The sequence below is a fragment of the Culex pipiens genome, chromosome 3, assembly GCF_016801865.2.
Source record: "Culex pipiens pallens isolate TS chromosome 3, TS_CPP_V2, whole genome shotgun sequence".
NCBI lineage: Eukaryota > Metazoa > Arthropoda > Insecta > Diptera > Culicidae > Culex > Culex pipiens.
Window position 1 is genome coordinate 169,436,360 of NC_068939.1, and position 20,140 is coordinate 169,456,499.

At 29.8% G+C, this 20,140-nt stretch overlaps 2 protein-coding genes across 6 annotated transcripts in view; one reads left to right on the forward strand and one right to left on the reverse strand.

The window, feature by feature from the left end:
- Positions 1-20,140, forward strand: part of LOC120417667 (G protein-activated inward rectifier potassium channel 3-like) — a 241,409-nt gene that overhangs the window by 148,452 nt on the left and 72,817 nt on the right. The gene's annotated exons all lie outside the window — the stretch shown is intronic.
- LOC120417668 (serine/threonine-protein phosphatase 2B catalytic subunit 2-like) overlaps positions 1-20,140 on the reverse strand; it is a 162,356-nt gene that overhangs the window by 102,742 nt on the left and 39,474 nt on the right. For both annotated transcript variants that reach the window (XM_039579796.2, XM_052710502.1), the window contains exon 3: positions 10,125-10,215. The gene's annotated coding sequence lies outside the window, so the exon portion shown is untranslated. The remainder of the gene's footprint in view (positions 1-10,124; positions 10,216-20,140) is intronic.

Genomic DNA, 20,140 nt, shown 5'->3' on the forward strand with positions numbered 1-20,140 from the left:
TGGTCAAAACTAATTTGGCAGTGTTGCCAATTTTTCGAAAAGTCTTGATTTTGGAAAAAACGTCGAAAAAAAAATCAATATTTGAAGAGGGCCAAAACTTTTTTTTTATCTTTTCGGATATTTCTCAAAAAGTTACCTTCTTGAGATCCATATTTTCACGATATTAATCTTCAAATAATAAATACGCGCCGAACCCTGATTTGCCTGAAATGAATGGAAGTAAAAATGTGAAATGCATGGAATGTGTTGCACTACCTGGCAAAGAAATCAATAACTGTTATTTACGAGCAGTTTACCAAATGAGCAATTCTCTTCAAAATCGGCCAATTCCGACCAGTTTTATTTTTAGTAGTTTTTGTTAATTCTCCATACAGTTTTGGCAGATGTTCATACAAAAATTGTACGTAAATATTAAAAAAAACGTAACTTTTGAAGGAATTTTCTTATCGATTTGGTGTTTTCGGCAAAGTTGTTGGTTATGGTTAAGACCTTTCGGAAAAAATAGTACTCGGAAAAAATCCGATCTCCTTATTTTAAATTTTTTATCCATTAAAATGAAATTACCATAATTTTAAAATCTTAATTTTTGATTTTTTAATACGTTTTAGGGGACTTAAAAAGACATATTCTAAGCCAGAGTGCGAGATGGTGCAAAATCTGGTTTAGGAGATTTTTGTTTTTGAAAATATCGAAATATCGGAAAATATCGAAAACTTGGACAAAAAAAATGATAAAAAAAAACATTTTTTGAAGCAAAATTAAATTTGCCACCGAAAAGTACGAAAGTTTTTTGCATTTTAAAAATATTTTTTGAATGAAAAGGAAATATTTTTGAAGAGCTGCGAAAATTTCCTACTATTTTCCCTTTGAAACTTTGGAAATCGGGCAATTAGTTTCTGAGATAGAGCCTCACACAGAATTTGAATCGATGAAAATAGGGTTTTTCTAAAATAAAAAAATAAACATTTTCTATGACTCTTATTCTCATAGGGGTGCTTTTTTTTCAAGAAGTATTTTTAAAAGGCAAAAAAAAATCCAAAAGAAATTGAAAATGTATACCTTAAAGCAGTAACAACTTGAAAACGGAAAATTTTATCAAAAAAATTTGAGATGTTCAATAATTTTTTTTCCAAAAAATACGATTATTTCAAAAAAGCATGTATCCTAAACCAGATTTAGCATTTTTATCCAAATCAATAAATTAAAATTTGAAAATTGCGAAAAAATGCGAAACCGTAGAAAACTACTCTGACGTAGTTTATGGGTTGCAACCTTTCAAGATGTTACAGCAGACTTTTTTTTGTGAAAATTTATAAAATCATTAAAATTACATCTGTTTGAAGAATAGACATTCAATGATCATAATATATTTAGCTTTTGATGACTGTCAACTACCTCTAGTCCAAGTTTCAAAAAGTCCGCTGATTTACGTCATTTAAAAATGTTATTTCCGTCTTTTCATAAGAAAATTAATAAAAATCTAAACGATTTCATCACGATGAATAAGAATTCCAAGGTTATTTCCGACTCATTTTGTAGAATGAGCATTGAAAATTTTAGCTTCTAATGACTGTAAAGTTTCTCTAGACCATTTTAAAATGTTATTTCTGACTTTTTCTAAGAGAATCAATGAAATCGAAGAACATGATCGTTTGAAAGATTGGGCACTTCGAGATTAGGATATGGGTAATTCTCCGTCAACTCACACAGCAGTTGCCCCGACCCCTCTTCGATTTGCGTGAAACTTTGTCCTAAGGGGTAACTTTTGTCCCTGATCATGAATCCGAGGTCCGTTTTTTGATATCTCGTGACGGAGGGGCGGTACGACCCCTTCCATTTTTGAACATGCGAAAAAAGAGGTGTTTTTCAATAATTTGCAGCCTGAAACGGTGATGAGATAGAAATTTGGTGTCAAAGGGACTTTTATGTAAATTAGACGCCCGATTTGATGGCGTACTCAGAATTCCGAAAAAACGTATTTTTCATCGAAAAAAACACTAAAAAAGTTTTAAAAATTCTCCCATTTTCCGTTACTCGACTGTAGAATTTTTTGGAACATGTCATTTAATGGGAAATTTAATGTACTTTTCGAATCTACATTGACCCAGAAGGGTCATTTTTTCATTTAGAACAAAATTTTTCATTTTAAAATTTCGTGTTTTTTCTAACTTTGCAGGGTTATTTTTTAGAGTGTAACAATGTTCTACAAAATTGTAAAGCAGACAATTAAAAAAAATTTGATATTTAGACATAAGGGGTTTGCTTATAAACATCACGAGTTATTGCGATTTTACGAAAAAAAGTTTTGAAAAAGTTGGTCGTCATCGATCATGGCCGTTCATGGTCACCCGCGACAGACACGGACGACGAAACAAAGAGAAACGCAAAAAGTAACTTTTTCAAAACTTTTTTTCGTAAAATCGCGATAACTCGTGATGTTTATAAGCAAACCCCTTATGTCTATAAATCAAAATTTTTGTAATTGTCTGCTCTACAACTTTGTACAACATTGTTACACTCTAAAAAATAACCCTGCAAAGTTAGAAAAAACACGAAATTTTAAAATGAAAAATGTTGTTCTAAATGAAAATGTAGATTCGAAAAGTACATTAAATTTCCCATAAAATGACATGTTCCAATTTTTTTTACAGTCGAGTAACGGAAAATGGGAGAATTTTTAAAACTTTTTTAGTGTTTTTTTCGATGAAAAATACGTTTTTTCGGAATTCTGAGTACGCCATCAAATCGGGCGTCTAATTTTACATAAAAGTCCCTTTGACACCAAATTTCTATCTCATCACCGTTTCAGGCTGCAAATTATTGAAAAACACCTCTTTTTTCGCATGTTCAAAAATGGAAGGGGTCGTACCGCCCCTCCGTCACGAGATATCAAAAAACGGACCTCGGATTCGTGATCAGGGACAAAAGTTACCCCTTAGGACAAAGTTTCACGCAAATCGAAGAGGGGTCGGGGCAACTTTTCCCGATTTCGTGTGAGTTGGTAGAGAATTACCCATATTTTTTTGCTTTAAAAATTGACATTTATTTGTAGGCAAATTAAAAAAAGCCATTTCAAATGTTATTCCCGACTTTTTTTTCTAATCAATGAAATAACATTTTGAAAAGGTTTTATCGTGTCGATTATCTAAAGTGACAATTTTTGCGAAGACTTCGGATAATCGAGTCTGGACTGTACGTCATAATGACTACCAACACAAATAAAACCACCTGCTGTGGTCTCCCTTATCACTGTGTGAGTGTGTCTTTTTTTGCGTGCGGTTTGAAGGATTGCCTGCAAGGTCCATTAATTTGATATATTTATTTTAATGTGACCTAGTTTCTTTTACCCAGTCTGGAGCATCATTTATTCAACGACCTGCGAGAAGCGTTGCCAGCTTGATTTTTTTTAGTTTTGCAAAAAAAAATCCACGAAACTGGCAACACTTCTGGGTTTGATAAAAAAAATCTGGCAACCACAACTTTTCCGAGCTCTATCTCGCTATGCAGCCTGCTGCTGCTGCCAGCTGCAATCAATACTCATTAATATTCAATTTAATCTTAAAATAATTACACTCCTCTCTATTGGCTTTGCCGAAAAGGATGGCGGCGCGCGCTGGTGATGTGTATGTTTTTCCTGTTCTGTTTTTGGTTTCGTTTCCAGCCTGTTGAACCCCTCGTCGAAGGAGGGGGAGGGGGCCGCCGCCAGATTGGATCAGAAATTCATTTAAAAATATAATTACATCGTCGCTTTTAGTTGATGATGATGCTCTCGCACAACTAGCGCACGATAGAGTTGACGTCGCCGTCGTCTCCAGCTAGTCTGGACGCACCAGGGTTTTTGAACAATCTGCCGCGCGAAATGGGTTCAGCAGCAGTGGAGTTGGAAATAAGTTCTGCAGCTGTGAAAAATTATAATTGAATTTGCAGGAACTTGATATTATCGTGAAATTTCAATTTACTCTGCATTATCGAGGATTGTGTTACAAATAGAAAGTGTTGCCAGTTTTATTGACATTTTTGAAGACGGCTTTTCCTGAAGTTTTCCATTTCTGATAGAAACAAAACAAAATTGGAAGAATTAATCCTGAAAATGCGTTCCTGTAAGTTGCAGGTAGAAACCTTTTACTCCTTCCCTTAACCCATTCCTGGTCATCGGACCTTACTCCGGAAGCCTAATCGTACGAAAAAAAAAATGGTTGAACCGTACCGCGAAAATCTGCTCGCAGATCCGGGCAGGCCATGTAACGCGCAGAATGTGCACTGCTCGGTACGTCTCCTTCCCTCTGTGGAAATGGCCTTCTGAGATGGTAATCAACATTTCTACCGCTTCACTGGGTATCGATTTTTGACTCGCTTTTCAGCTCTCGGACCTGGAAAAGAGTGAAGCAAAAAAAAAACCCCGTCCACGACGAGACTTGCGGTTGGTGTCGGAATTTGGGCTTTCAGGATTTGGAGCGGTAATTAAGAGTTTGAACTAAGGTTTGGCTAAACTATCTTTTTTTGTTTTTTTTTTGTTCAATTCCTAAGTTTAAATTTCATGAAAACTCATTTGGAAATACCGTGGAGATTTTCCCTTATCCCCTTAACAACTTTTTTTTGTTTGAAAAATCATCATATATACATGGCGAAATCCAGTCTGCGATCCGCTAAAATCACCGTTTTTGCAATAGGTCGAAAATCCCCTGTTTAGACCCAAAATACATCCACTTGGAGTAAGACAATCGGTTTTAATTAAACAATTTCTCCCCGAATCGCTCAACCGAAAGCAGATGGGTCCAAATTAAGACAGCATCCGCTAAGGAGCGCTAAAATTGCGAAAAAGTTGCCTAAAGTTCCCAATTTCATTAGTTGGAGAGCAGCTCAATGGGGCGAAACAATTACCGTGGGCCAAATTAACTGTGCGAAATTCGTGGTTTTTGTTTGAGTTTGGGTGAACTTTACAAATGTCGAATGGTTTCTTCTTTCTTTCTCTTCTCAACAATCCAGTTTCCAGTTTTATTGTCATTCCGCGTGATTGGACCGGCCTCCGCTTCTCGATTTTGGCTCCTGATTCGACCTCCTCAAACACGTAACCTTGCCACATGGTCTTTCAGACAGGCTGGCTCGCCCCCCTTAAATTGGTTGGTAAACAAAGGACTTTTGGCCACTGCGTCGTGTTTCGGAACGAAAGCACGCAAGCTTGAATCACAATTCTTAATTTGAGAGCTTTCGGCGCGCACACACACACATCTTGAATTGACAATAGAAGCGTGGAAGAATGTTATCTTGGCAGGTCGAAACGAACCGACCTTTTCAAAGCTTTCCGAAGAATACTGCAGTGGAGAGATGGCCAACGTGACTTTCTGTTGACTAAACAAGGATGAAATGAAAAAAGGCAACAAAAAAGCCAAAAAATCTGGCAACACTGCTTGGCACTACCAAACAGTACAATGCAGAGCCATCTGCTGACTTCTTGGGAAGACAAACACACGACAAAAAGCACTTCAGCGCTGCCAATGATTTAGAATGCAAATGGACCGTTAAATCGGGCAAATGTCTTGAGGCGAACTTCATAAAAATGCTAAATTGTTGGAGTTTGGTGGACGTTCAAAAAATAAAGCAACGATTTAAATGTTAATTTTTTTTTAAATTTATATATTTTCAGACAGACATTTACAACCATCCTAAAATTTTTCGCAATTTTCTCAAATAATCAACGTAAAAAATCTTCCTAGTTTTGGATTGTAAACAGTTAAAAAAATATAAAAATATAAGGTCATAAACACCCCATAATCGTCAAAGATTCATTTTTAAGCATTCCAAGCCTTCCTTCATGTCTCACGCAAAAAAGGAGTTCGCGAAATCGTGAACAAAATTCATGATATTTTGAACCAAGAAGAAAGTTTGATTTCAGTGAAATATTTGCAGTTTTTCGATTTAAAAAAATTGTGACCATGAGTGACCATCTGACCATTTATTTTTATTTTTTTTGAAACAAGACTAACATTTCAAAAGGGCCAAACCTGCAATATTACGCCCTTTTGAAATGTGAGTCTTGATTAAAAAAAAAAATAAAATATTGTTTTCGAAATGATTGGAAAATTTCACGAATGTTAATTTTTTTTTACATTAAAAATCGGAACATCAGTTGCTAAGATACAAGCATTAGAAATGGAGGGTTGTTTGGCTGAGACTTGGAAAATTTCAAATTTCCTGTTTCTTTTTCTTTAAACCGCTGTATCTCAGCAAACATAAATGCAATCTTCAATGTCTCTTAGAAAATTTTATAGCAAATTTTCTTAACTTAAAAAAAAATAAAAAATTTCAGAAATTGGCACTATTTTTACAAATCGCAAAACTGCAAATATTCAAATTTACCATAAAAAAATCAGGTCAAAAAAATGTTACAATTTATTCCAAAAATCATTTTTTTTAATTCATAGCTCGGCATTTTTAATCATGCTTCTTTTAGCTCAAATGTTGCGGGGTTTTGGTCCTCTACAACATATTAAAAAAAATGTCGAAAATAATAAAATATGGATTTCGGGAAATTGAGTTTTTGTGAAAAAAGATAATAAAAAATCTTGGCAATATTTTTTTCTGTTTGCCTATTTTTTTCTGAAAAGCCCTTATCAATACCCGGGCAGACGGTAATAACAAAATTCATGCTATTTCAATAACAAATACTGTTAAAATAACAGAAAGTGTTATGGAATCTTCTTGAAAAATCCATTTTTGCATAAGGGTTTAATAACAGTTTATGTTATCATAAAAAAATGTTATTGGTCTGATATTGGTTGACAGCCAAAACAATTTTTGAATAACATTTTTTGTTATGGAAAAATACCTCGAACTGTTATTGGGATGATCAGATTAGTTGTTAAAATAACAAAAAATAATAACAGAGATTTGTTCGAAGAATAACTAAAAATGTTATTAATCTGTTATTACAATAACAATCCAATAACAAAAAAAATCATAACGGCTAATAACAAATCTTGTTATAAATAACATAAAATGTTATTGGCCTAGTATTTTCAAATATCAAAAAATGTTATTCCCAAGTTATTTCCGTCTGCTCGGGTACCTACAAGTTTATCCAAGACACCAAATTAATGAGAAAATTCCTTCAAATTTTGTAAAGACAGCTGCCAAAATTGAATGGAGACTTGTATGGGTGAACCAATGACACAAATAGCTTATTTGGTCATAGGGAAAGCCCCCACAAAATTTGAGCTAAATAAAAAAATACAAATAAAACCATTTTCAGTTTTTGTAGAGAATTGCTCCTTTTTTTAAAAAAAAATCAATAAAAAAAAACTCGAAATGTTTTTCAAAATTCTTGAGAATTACTCTATATTTTTTTTTAAATGCTCAAAATCAGAATAATTTGAAATGCAGATGTCAAACGAAATCATAGGTTTCATGATTTTCAAAACATAATTATTATTTTGCGTGTGAGCAATCAACGCTTCAAAAATTCATGCCAAATATGGCTGAGTTCGACATCCATATTTCAAATAAAAAAATTGCAGCGTTGTCATGAAAAAAAAAATCATCGTTTTGAAACTCTTTCGAAATTTGGCATACATGTAGAAAAAGGCACAATTTTGCCTTTTTCAAAATTGTCCTGACTTTAATATTTGCTGATATTTTTGTTTAAAAGCTCACAAATTTGAGTGGTATTTGGATGATTAGATAATCAAGCAAATAAATTCAGTGCATTTGTCATTTTGTGATCTCAGCAACTGAGCGGACAAATTTGAAAGGACATTTTTCTGATTTTTCCGGAAAAATAGGGGTTTCAAAAATTGCTAAATTTCCGCAATAAATTTGAACGGGTTTTTTTTCTGATTTTTCTCAAAAAATAAAGATGAAAAAATGCAGAATTTGAACGTTTTTTTTTATTTTTTCGAAAAAAATGACTTTGAAAAAATTGCTAAATTTCCGTTTACAAAATTGCAAAATTTCCCCAACAAAAGATTTTTCTGAAAAAAAGAGTTTGAATCAAAATTTCCGCAAAAAAAACAGACTTTAGTTTGATTCATTGTGAAAATGGTGATCGTTATCAAAATACATGTCAAGTCTTTTTCGATACCAAATCCAATAATTTTTCCGGAAAAATAGGGTTTGTAAAATTTGCTAAATTTCCGCATTAAATTTTAAAGGAAATTTTTCTGTTTTTTCCGAAAAAACTGAGTTTGAAAAAATGCAGAATTTGAAAGGACATTTTTCTGACATTTTCGAAAAAATAGAGCTTGAATAAATTGCTAAATTTCCGCAACAAATTGGAAAGGAGATTTTTCTGATTTAAAAAAAATGTTCGAAAAAATTGCAATATTTAAAAAGGATTTTTTATGTTTTTTCCGAAAAAACTGAGTTTGGAAAAATTGCTAAATTTCAAAAAAAAAAAAAAAAAAACAGATTTTAGTTGGATTTATTTTGAAAATGGTTATCGTAATCAGAATACATGTTAAGTCTTTTTCGATTCCAAATACAATATTTTTTCCAGAAAAATAGAGTTTGTAAAAATTGCAAAATTTTAAAGGAAGTTTTTCTGATTGTTCCGAAAAAACTGAGTTTGAATAAACAAAGCAGAATTCAAAAGGAAATTTTTCTGATTTAAAAAAAAACGTTTAAAAAAATTGCTAAATTTCCGCAACAAATTTGAAAGAAGATTTTTCTGATTTAAAAAAAATAATGTTTGAAAAAATTGCAAAATTTTAAAGGATTTTTTTCTGATTTTTTCAAAAAACTGAGTTTGAAAACATTTGCAAATTTTCCGCAACAAATTTGAATGGTTATTTTTCCAATTTTTCAAAAAAAAATGTTTGAAAAAATTGCAAAATTTTCATATAAAACATTTATTTTGAAAACGGTGATCGTTATCAAATTACATGTATAGTCTTTTTCTATTTCAAATTTAAAAAACAAAAATGAAGTAAAACTTTGCTTTGACCATGTTTCTGAAATTTTCAAAATTATTGGGTCTTTATTCAAACAAAATGGCTGCACTTTAAACAAATATTGCCCATGCTGTGTCATATTTTTTTTATTCTCCTTTGTTGTACCTTTGTTTTCTCGAGTTGGCTGCAAAATCCTAAACATTGTCGAAGACTCCAAATCGATAAGAAAGCTGTTCTCAAGATGCAGATTTTCGAATAATTAGATTTAATTTTCGTAGAAGTGGCTGTCAAATTTGTGATGTGAAGGGCCCTTTTAAAGTTTTAGCCGAATTAGAAAAAAATATTAAAAAAAAACAATATTTGAAATTTTGGAAAATAATTGCTGATTCTCAGAAATTGATTGTCCATTTAACGAAAAAAAGTGGTGCTTTCATTGAAGGTACAGAAATGTTAAGTTAGATATTTGAATTTTATTCAAATAAATATGTATTTTTTGGGCATAGCATTTCGATCTGGATTGAGGTTATGTCACTCGGTTAGAGTTGAAGATGAATTTAACTCCAACGTTTCAACTGGCAATTTGGTCTTCCTCAGGTAAAAGAAACCCTCATGAAAACTGCGCCGCTGGTCGAAACGTTGAAGTAAAAGCCATTAGTATTACCTACCAAAAATTGAGGTCCCGAGAAACATAACCTCAAAATAACTAAACAATATTAGTTCTCTTTTACGCCAAAGGTTATCCTCGCAGCCCAGGAGAAATTCCATCGAATCGAAACAATGATCCTGAAATAATGACGCACACGTGCAATGTATTTGTGATTCTGTGCGTTTGTTCAACGTCTGTATGTGTGTCGGCACACACACCCATTGTCAGATCCCGTATCACTTTTGTTCCGCCAAGGTGAAAATGAAATTGAGAATTTCTTCGCCGTACAGTAGAGCTTCGCTAGTTTGACATGTTTTAGTTTAGCAATAATTGACATCTTGAACTGTCAAACCAACGGGGTTTCACCGTACACCCAGAAGATATCGTCGTCGTCATCGTCTCGAAGGTAAGAGCATTTCCACCCCGTTGTCGCTGTCGCCGAGCTGTCAAACGGGTCGGCGCCCCGAGCTGTCATTTTCGAGAATAGACCCCGAAACATTTACGCCCTTTGGGTTTGTCGGCGTCGTGTACCATTTTCGGCATGTCAAGTTGTTTGGTTGGGGCCCTTTGGGGAGTAAAACACACACACTCACCAGCAGCGCATTACTAGCACCGGGACATTTTCAGCTGACGGATGCCGCGGCGGGAGAGGGGTGTAACAAATCGAGTTGTTCGAGGTTAGTCCTAGAGGGAGAGAGAGAGGGAAGAAGAAAATAAAACGATCAATAAATCTTCCGGCCAAGCATTTCTATTTGTTTCCTCCTCCGACTGGGAGTACAACTCAAGGTTCTTCCGGCAAGACGAAAACGATAAATCTCACTGATGACGTTATTTACGTTTGATACATTAGAGAGGAAAAAATCCCACGGGCAACATGAATCAACATTATAGGCAGTGAGAGGGCAACCTCCTGTTCGCGCCCCGTGGCATAGGCCCTTTTTAAGAATTCATCGACCGTCCACATCGCACGCAATCGATCAACACTACTTGCAGGCAAGTCCCTAGTTTGATTGCCCTCGACTGCGTCCGGATCAAGGATCTAACAGGAAGGAAGCGAAATCTACTTCACTAGTGGCTGTCAAATCAATTTTGACAGGTCTGCTTTACCGATTGTCAAAATTTTACCAATTTACCCCATCGCGCAAATAAACTGTGACCCCCCTGCTCCTCCAAGACAAGGGGTCATAACTCATGGCACACTTTGATTAAACTCAACCCCCCTTTGCTTCCCCCCCTCCGACTGATCCTGTTCGCACGATTTGTGCGTGCAGCCAGCTTTTACTGTAATGCTCATCCGTTTGACAAATGGCCTTCTTTGATTGGGTTGAATTATTAAAATTTATGAGAAGTTTGATGGTTGTATTGATTGGTGATTTGAGGACTCAAAACAAGGTTAATTCCTCTAAAAAGGTTGAAACAATGAAGTAGACAACTATATCCAGAGGTTTTTTGTTATTTTTTAAAAAATCTTAAAATTTTTAAAACTCTTAAAATTCTTAAAATTCTTAAGATTCTTAAGATTTTTAAAATTCATAAAATTCATAAAATTCATAAAATTCATTAAATTCATAAAATTAATAAAATTCATAAAATTCAAAAAAATCATAAAATTCATAAAATTAATAAAATTCATAAAATTCATAAAATTCATAAAATTCATAAAATTCATAAAATTCATAAAATTCATAAAATTCATAAAATTCATAAAATTCATAAAATTCATAAAATTCATAAAATTCATAAAATTCATAAAATTCATAAAATTCATAAAATTCATAAAATTCATAAAATTCATAAAATTCATAAAATTCATAAAATTCATAAAATTCATAAAATTCATAAAATTCATAAAATTCATAAAATTCATAAAATTCATAAAATTCATAAAATTCATAAAATTCATAAAATTCATAAAATTCATCAAATTCATCAAATTCATCAAATTCATCAAATTCATAAAATTCATAAAATTCATAAAATTCATAAAATTCATAAAATTCATAAAATTCATAAAATTCATAAAATTCAAAAAATTCAAAAAAATTCATAAAATTCATAAAATTCATAAAATTCATAAAATTCATAAAATTCATAAAATTCATGAAATTCATAAAATTCATAAAATTCATAAAATTTATAAAATTCATAAAATTCATAAAATTCATAAAATTCATAAAATTCATAAAATTCATAAAATTCATAAAATTCATAAAATTCATAAAATTCATAAAATTCATAAAATTCATAAAATTCATAAAATTCATAAAATTCATAAAATTCATAAAATTCATAAAATTCATAAAATTCATAAAATTCATAAAATTCATAAAATTCATAAAATTCATAAAATTCATAAAATTCATAAAATTCATAAAATTCATCGAATTCATCAAATTCATCAAATTCATCAAATTCATAAAATTCATAAAATTCATAAAATTCATAAAATTCATAAAATTCAAAAAATTCAAAAAAATTCATAAAATTCATAAAATTCATAAAATTCATAAAATTCATAAAATTCATAAAATTCATAAAATTCATAAAATTCATAAAATTCATAAAATTCATGAAATTCATAAAATTTATAAAATTCATAAAATTTATAAAATTCATAAAATTCATAAAATTCATAAAATTCATAAAATTCATAAAATTCATAAAATTCATAAAATTCATAAAATTCATAAAATTCATAAAATTCATAAAATTCATAAAATTCATAAAATTCATAAAATTCATGAAATTCATAAAATTCATAAAATTCATAAAATTCATAAAATTCATAAAATTCATAAAATTCATAAAATTCATAAAATTCTTAAAATTCATAAAATTCATAAAATTCATAAAATTCATAAAATTCATAAAATTCATAAAATTCATAAAATTCATAAAATTCATAAAATTCTTAAAATTGATAAAATTCATAGAATTCATAAAATTCATAAAACTCATAGAATTCATAAAATTCTTAAAATTCTTAAAATTCTTAAAATTCATAAAATTCATAAAATTCATAAAATTCATAAAATTCATAAAATTCATAAAATTCATAAAATTCATAAAATTCATAAAATTCATAAAATTCATAAAATTCATAAAATTCATAAAATTCATAAAATTCATAAAATTCATAAAATTCATAAAATTCATAAAATTCATAAAATTCATAAAATTCATAAAATTCATAAAATTCATAAAATTCATAAAATTCATAAAATTCATAAAATTCATAAAATTCATAAAATTCATAAAATTCATAAAATTCATAAAATTCATAAAATTCATAAAATTCATAAAATTCATAAAATTCATAAAATTCATAAAATTCATAAAATTCATTAAATTCATAAAATTCATAAAATTCATAAAATTCATAAAATTCATAAAATTCATAAAATTCATAAAATTCATAAAATTCATAAAATTCATAAAATTCATAAAATTCATAAAATTCATAAAATTCATAAAATTCATAAAATTCATAAAATTCATAAAATTCATAAAATTCATAAAATTCATAAAATTCATAAAATTCATAAAATTCATAAAATTCATAAAATTCATAAAATTCATAAAATTCATAAAATTCATAAAATTCATAAAATTCATAAAATTCATAAAATTCATAAAATTCATAAAATTCATAAAATTCATAAAATTCATAAAATTCATAAAATTCATAAAATTCATAAAATTCATAAAATTTATAAAATTCATAAAATTTATAAAATTTATAAAATTCATAAAATTCATAAAATTCATAAAATTCATAAAATTCATAAAATTCATAAAATTCATAAAATTCATAAAATTCATAAAATTCATAAAATTCATAAAATTCATAAAATTCATAAAATTCATAAAATTCATAAAATTCATAAAATTCATAAAATTCATAAAATTCATAAAATTCATAAAATTCATAAAATTCATAAAATTCATAAAATTTATAAAATTCAAAAAAATCATAAAATTCATAAAATTCATAAAATTCATAAAATTCATAAAATTCATAAAATTCATAAAATTCATGAAATTCATAAAATTCTTAAAATTCATAAAATTCATAAAATTCATAAAATTCATAAAATTCATAAAATTCATAAAATTCATAAAATTCATAAAATTTATAAAATTCATAAAATTCATAAAATTCATAAAATTCATAAAATTCATAAAATTCATAAAATTCATAAAATTCATAAAATTCTTAAAATTCATAAAATTCATAAAATTCATAAAATTCATAAAATTCATAAAATTCATAAAATTCATAAAATTCATAAAATTCATAAAATTCATAAAACTTATAAAATTCATAAAATTCATAAAATTCATAAAATTCATAAAACTTATAAATTTCATAAAATTCATAAAATTCATAAAATTCATAAAATTCATAAAATTCATAAAATTCATAAAATTCATAAAATTCATAAAACTTATAAAATTCATAAAATTCATAAAATTCATAAAATTCATAAAACTTATAAAATTCATAAAATTCATAAAATTCATAAAACTCATAAAATTCATAAAATTTATAAAATTCATTAAATTCATAAAATTCATAAAATTCATAAAATTCATAAAATTCATAACATTCAGAAAATTCAGAAAATTCAGAAAATTCAGAAAAATTGTAAAATTCAAAAATTTCTTAATATTCTAGATTTTTTTTCAATTTCTTAATTTTTTAAATTTCTCTATTTTACTTTTTTTTCAACTGCTTTATTTTTTCAAGTTTTTATTTTTTTTCAATTTATTCAATTTCATCAATTTCTTTAATTTCTTCAATTTCTTCAATTTCTTCAATTTCTTCAATTTCTTCAATTTCTTCAATTTCTTCAATTTCTTCAATTTCTTCAATTTCTTCAATTTCTTCAATTTCTTCAATTTCTTCAATTTCTTCAATTTGTTCAATTTGTTCATTTTGTTCAATTTGTTCAATTTCTTCAATTTCTTCAATTTCTTCAATTTCTGAAGGTTTGAAAAACCTTATAAATAAATTTTCATTCATATCATTCATTCATTTCATTCATTAAGTTTTTAAAATTGTTTAAAATTTCTTAAATTTCCAATGTTTCTTTAATTTCTGTAAGTTTTTAAACCTTTTGAATTTTTTTTATTAATTTCTCAAATTTATGGATGCTTGTTAAATTGTTTGAAATTTCTCAAATTAATTTACGTTTTTAATATTATTTGAAATTTCTTATATTTTATATTTTTCAAACTTTTTTATTTTTAAAATTGTTTTGTAAAATGTTTTTTTATTTCTTACTTTCTAAAACTTCATAAATGTTTTCAATTTCCAAAATTTTTAAATTTGTTTGTAAAAAAAAATTAAACAATTTCTGTTTTTTTATTTTATTTTTTTTGAATTTCAAAGTAATAATATAATTTTAAAAATTAAAAAAAAACTCAAAAAATTCATTAAACATTTTTAATCCAAAAAAAACCTTTAGGTCAATATACTTTAATTTCTTAAAATTTTGATTTTTTTTTCTTAGAAATCCTGACTAAAAATTCCATAATTTTGTTTTTATTCTCTCTTTTTTAAATTCGCCAAATTGAAATTACTAAAAATTTAAAAATTTAATTATTACCATTTCTTCAAGGTCTGTTCGATTTTGTTTTTATGTTCTAAATTGAATGTTTGCTAGGAAAATAAGTATTTTTTTTTACTCAATTTGGACAATTTTCCGTTTAAACGCCAATCAAACAGAATTAAATTTGATTTTTTACGAAAATTTTGTTCAGCCATAAAGAGCATGCCAAGCTCTGCTCAAGCTACCATTGACAAGAAGTTCGCAGGTGCCCTGGAGCAATCATTATCGTCCATTAGTCAAGGCCAACTACTTTACACTGCTGCGCCAAGTGTTGCCAACTTTGCCGCCCAACTTTGGCTTCCTCGCGGGCGCAGAGTTGGTTGAAAGAGCTTTACTTTGAGTTACAAGGGAACACACCAGCAGCGCACAATAGTTTGCAAAGTCCTCCCGGGGCAGCACCCGATGGAATTTACCGAGTTTTAACACGGATTCCGGAGAGATTGAAATTCAAGCCTCAAGGTTGCAGTTGTCGGGACAGTGCTGCCAGAATTTTGAAATTTAATTTTTTCTTCTAAATTTCTTTAAAATTTAAGTTAAATCTTTTTGGACGCTTCGCTTTTGATTTAAACAGTGCACAATTTTCGATATTTTAAAGTGAATCTTCAAGACAGAAAGAAAATGACATCAAACCTCGTTGGCTTGCTTGCGGAAAGCAAGTTGACGAGAAAATTTAATTTCTTCATTTTTCCAATTTTGCTCTCTTTATCTTTTTCTCTCTCTGACTTCGAAAGATGAAGCAGCTGGAAAATGTACGCAATTTCTCGGTATTATCCAGGGCGCGGAAAAACTTTCCCGGAAAACCCCGCACTCGGTTTATGTGTGTGTGTGCGTGGAAAAATTGTTAGTGCAAGTGGAGGGGAAAATTTGTTCGAGATAAATTTGCCAGCACAATAAATATTCAAATTTAATGGGAACGATTTCTTTTTTGTTTTGTTATCCCGGGTCATTCCCGGATTCGGTTCCGGTTGAATCGGAATGCGGAACGAAATTGTGAAGTTTTTTTTTCTGGTATGAAGAAGGATTTTCTCCTTTGCTAAAGCAAGCAAAACAAAGTGACCTGATTTTGGCATCTGAAGAGTGAGAGAGAGAAAGAGAGTAGGAAAAGCGAGAAATTGCACTCACGAAAAGGAATAAAATATTAATGGGTCACGTGACTAACTCTGTGATAATTTATTCTCTTTTTTTTTTGCAAGAGTCGATTAAAAACGCCGTTGATAAGTGCTGTTTGTGATTTTCACCCTTTTGAATCTTTTTTTTGAGTTGAAAAATTAAACTGATTCGATTTTTGAAGCAACATTATTTTTTCTAAACAAATTTTCTTTTTTTTGCAGGTAAGGGATAAACCGAACATCTAGTGTCGTAAGTGCCCCTTGGAATTGTCTACGATAGCAAAGCAAAGATCATCTCGTTTAGAAAGTTCATAGCGCTGGGAAAAGGGTTGAAATAAGTATGCTTGTGTCTTTGTGTGTGTTTTCGAAACAGCGTGAGTGGAAACCGTTACCAGGGCACACAGATTCAATCAAATGGAGAAAGGACCTTTGAATTAGATCCCTTTTGGAGGGAGGGGGGTTTGTAGAATGGCACGTTTAAAAAGTTAGATGGGAATTTTGTAGACTAAAACACCCTGGCCACCGTATTTCGATTTTCAAATTCTTGTTTTCTCCCGAGACCAACTGAATATTTCCGGAAAGTATTTACATCAAAATACAAACAATGTTTTTAAATCTGACATCTAGAATCAACATGATTTTTAAATGCGTATACATTTGGTACAGGTATTTTGTTTAATATTTTCATTTCACAGAAAGTCGCAAGTACTGGTTGTTAACGAATCTGTTTTTGGTCGGTTTTCAATTCATGTCCCAAATTTTCATATGGATTGTGATTTTTCATTCCTATGCTTTCAATTTTTCAAATGGCTATCAGAAAGCTTTGGAAATCTAATTAATTTTAAATAACCAAACATCAAAAATAAAATTTTGGTAGAAATGATATTAAACACATTGTTTACAAAATTTATTCAAATGTTTTTAACTAATTTCATTTGGATGTAAAATAGGGGAGCGGTCGTGGCTGAATGGTTACGATGTTCGCTTTATAAGCGAATGGTTCTGGGTTCGATACCCATCTGCTCCCAACGAGAAAGTTCTGGACTCATTAAATTTGGAATTAATGGAAAATCATGAAAAAGCTCACGGCGGGGTTCGATCCCCTGTCCTTAGGATTGGCAAGCAAAAATGCTTTCCACTTAACCGTGGAGCATTGGTAGCTTGATGAGGAATTAGACTGGTATAGTTGAATCCAAGAATCGGACAAAAGAATCAAAATTGAATGCAAGTTGAACATCAGAACTCAAACAAGATTGCATGCAAGATTGCAAGCGCAGTTGAAATTGAATCTAAAAATACCTCGCTATAAATAGCCTGGGCGACTGATAGAATTCATCCAATAAGAGATGAGAAGAATTGAAAGCTTTCCCATTAGAAATGAGAACACACGAAGAATTCGAACAACAATGCAAACGGTCGTTACCACTCGCCTAGGGTGGCTCCTCAGACCATTCACCTTCCCAAAAAACCGTCCAACTCCAAGCGAAACTTACTTGAGGATACCGTGGAGATTTTCCCTTAATACTCTGAAAAAAGTGGAGCATCAACACTTCCCGTCTTCCAAATTCCCTATCCTTGTCCCTGGTGCGCGGTGGAGATGGGAGCGGCCGGCAATGGACGGCTGCCATGGTGGTGAGAATCTGGTTCAGGTGGAATTGGTTCTATTCCCAATTATCGATTCCTAGGACACTTGGGCTTAGACAATCATCACATCACATGGCGAAAATCCAGTCTGCAATCCGCTAAAATCACCGTCTCCTAGCGAAGCGAAGCGAAGCGAATTTCATTTGGATGTAAAATAACTCAATGAAATTCAAGATAAATTCCTCCAAAAATTGCAATTGCTTTCAAATTTTTTTTTTTAATATTTTTTTTAACTGGCTGAAATTAAATTACTACTTTCTATTTGACCAAAAAGCCAATTTTTCATCATAAATTCGTTCATAAGAATCTACATGCCATTTAGACAGCTATCCAAACATAAGTGCTTTGGAAATATTCAAAACTCGGTACCTTGAAAACGCTTTTTCTGATAAGCAAAACTAGTCTAAAAAAGTGACAATTTTTTTTACAGCAGTGCTGCGATTTTTTAAACAACTTGTAATTTTTCGAAAATATCGACATTATTATTTTTCTATTGTTCAAGAGGTTATTTTGATCAATGTTAACTTCTCTTGTTTTATATTTTTCTTGTTTCATTTTTAATATTTTATTTTGCATTTATCCTGTTTAGTTTATGTTTGTTTTTGATAGTATTTGGCTTATTCTACTACGTTTTGCAATTCTAGTTTTTTTCTTCATATTTTTACAGTCACTTTTTAATTGTTATGCTTGATTTTCACATTTCCTGCTATAGAACGATACCATTGTCATTTAAATGGGTGAAAAATAGAGGCATAACCTGGAACCATACAAAAATTACTGCATACTTATTAATATATCAAATATAGTGAAAAAAAAACCAGCCAAAGTTGACGCAGATTTTTTTTTAAACATAGTAGGTAGTATAAAACAGTTGGAAACAGTAACAGAAACAGTAGAGCGTCCAATTTCCCGTCCCGGGAATTCCCGGGATTTCCCGTAAAAAAATATTTCCCGGGAATTCCCGAAATTCAAGCGGAAGTATACATTTTCTTAACTTTTTGGATCCATTTTTTTAAATGCTCTGGAAAAAATGAAGAAACTCAATTTAATATCAAGATTTATTTCTGATAATATTAGTTTCTGAAGCAACTGGAGGTAAACTTTTTAAAGAATAATTGGATAAAGAATAAAGAATACGAATAGTTTTCGTTTTTGTTTACCATGATCAAATTAGATGAAAATTGAATTGGTATCATTAAATATTTCAAATAGGTTTTTGCAAGAAGAATTACTTCAATTCGTTCAAAAAATTTCAATTCAAAGTAAAAGAATTATGGAGCACTGGTGCAACAATGGGTGTTAGAAGGTTTAACATGAAAAAAAAAAATAATCGAAGAGTGGTAGTGAGATGATGAAAATTTATCGTATAATTTAAATTATGTTTTCATTCCATAAAAAAAAGTTCAACGGAAGTCAATTATAAACCTGAAAACCAAGAAGAAAAACATCATTAAAAAATCATTGAAAAACTACTTTGTATTGTTTAAGAGGTGCCCAAAAATGCAAACCTGGTTAAACCTATTTGAAAACATTGAGTTGTTTGAAGTAAAACAAACACGAGAAGTTAGAATTTTAAGGAAAAACTTAAAAGCTTAACCATATTGTTCAAGAGCTGAAATCAGTATAACTTGGTTTAGAAAAGTTATTTGTTTTGAAAAAAAATAATTGCTGAATGATTTTATTCGTTTCAACTTAATGTATTCTCTCAAACTGGTCACAGAAACAAGTTTTAAAGAAATTTTAAGATTGTGGAGTATGGATTCATTTTACTTACTGTCCAAACACTTTGATGAAAAAATACTTTTCAACAAAAAATACAAGAGATCATTTTTTGATTTATTGTACGATTTGAGCTTATAAAATTAGAAAAATATACATTTTCTTGTAGTTGTATGAATTTTTACATGCAGTCAAGCTATTAGTTGATCTTTACACTTATTTTAACCATTTACACCTAAACTCCCAAGCTCGAGAAAAAGGGGGAATTTGTATGGAAATTCCCCCTTTTTCTCGAGCTTGGGAGTTTAGGTGTTAAAGTCGCTGTCCTATTCAATTTTGATGCTAAATATTATTGAGAAACAAGATTAGTGCGATTTCCAATTAATTTAAAATTTCCCGGGATTTCCCGGGAAATTGATTGAAAATTTCCCGTTTCCCGGGAAATTGGTAACCCCGGGAAATTGGACGATCTAAGAAACAGTAAACAATTTGGAGATCAAAAATTGGTTAATATTTGGATTT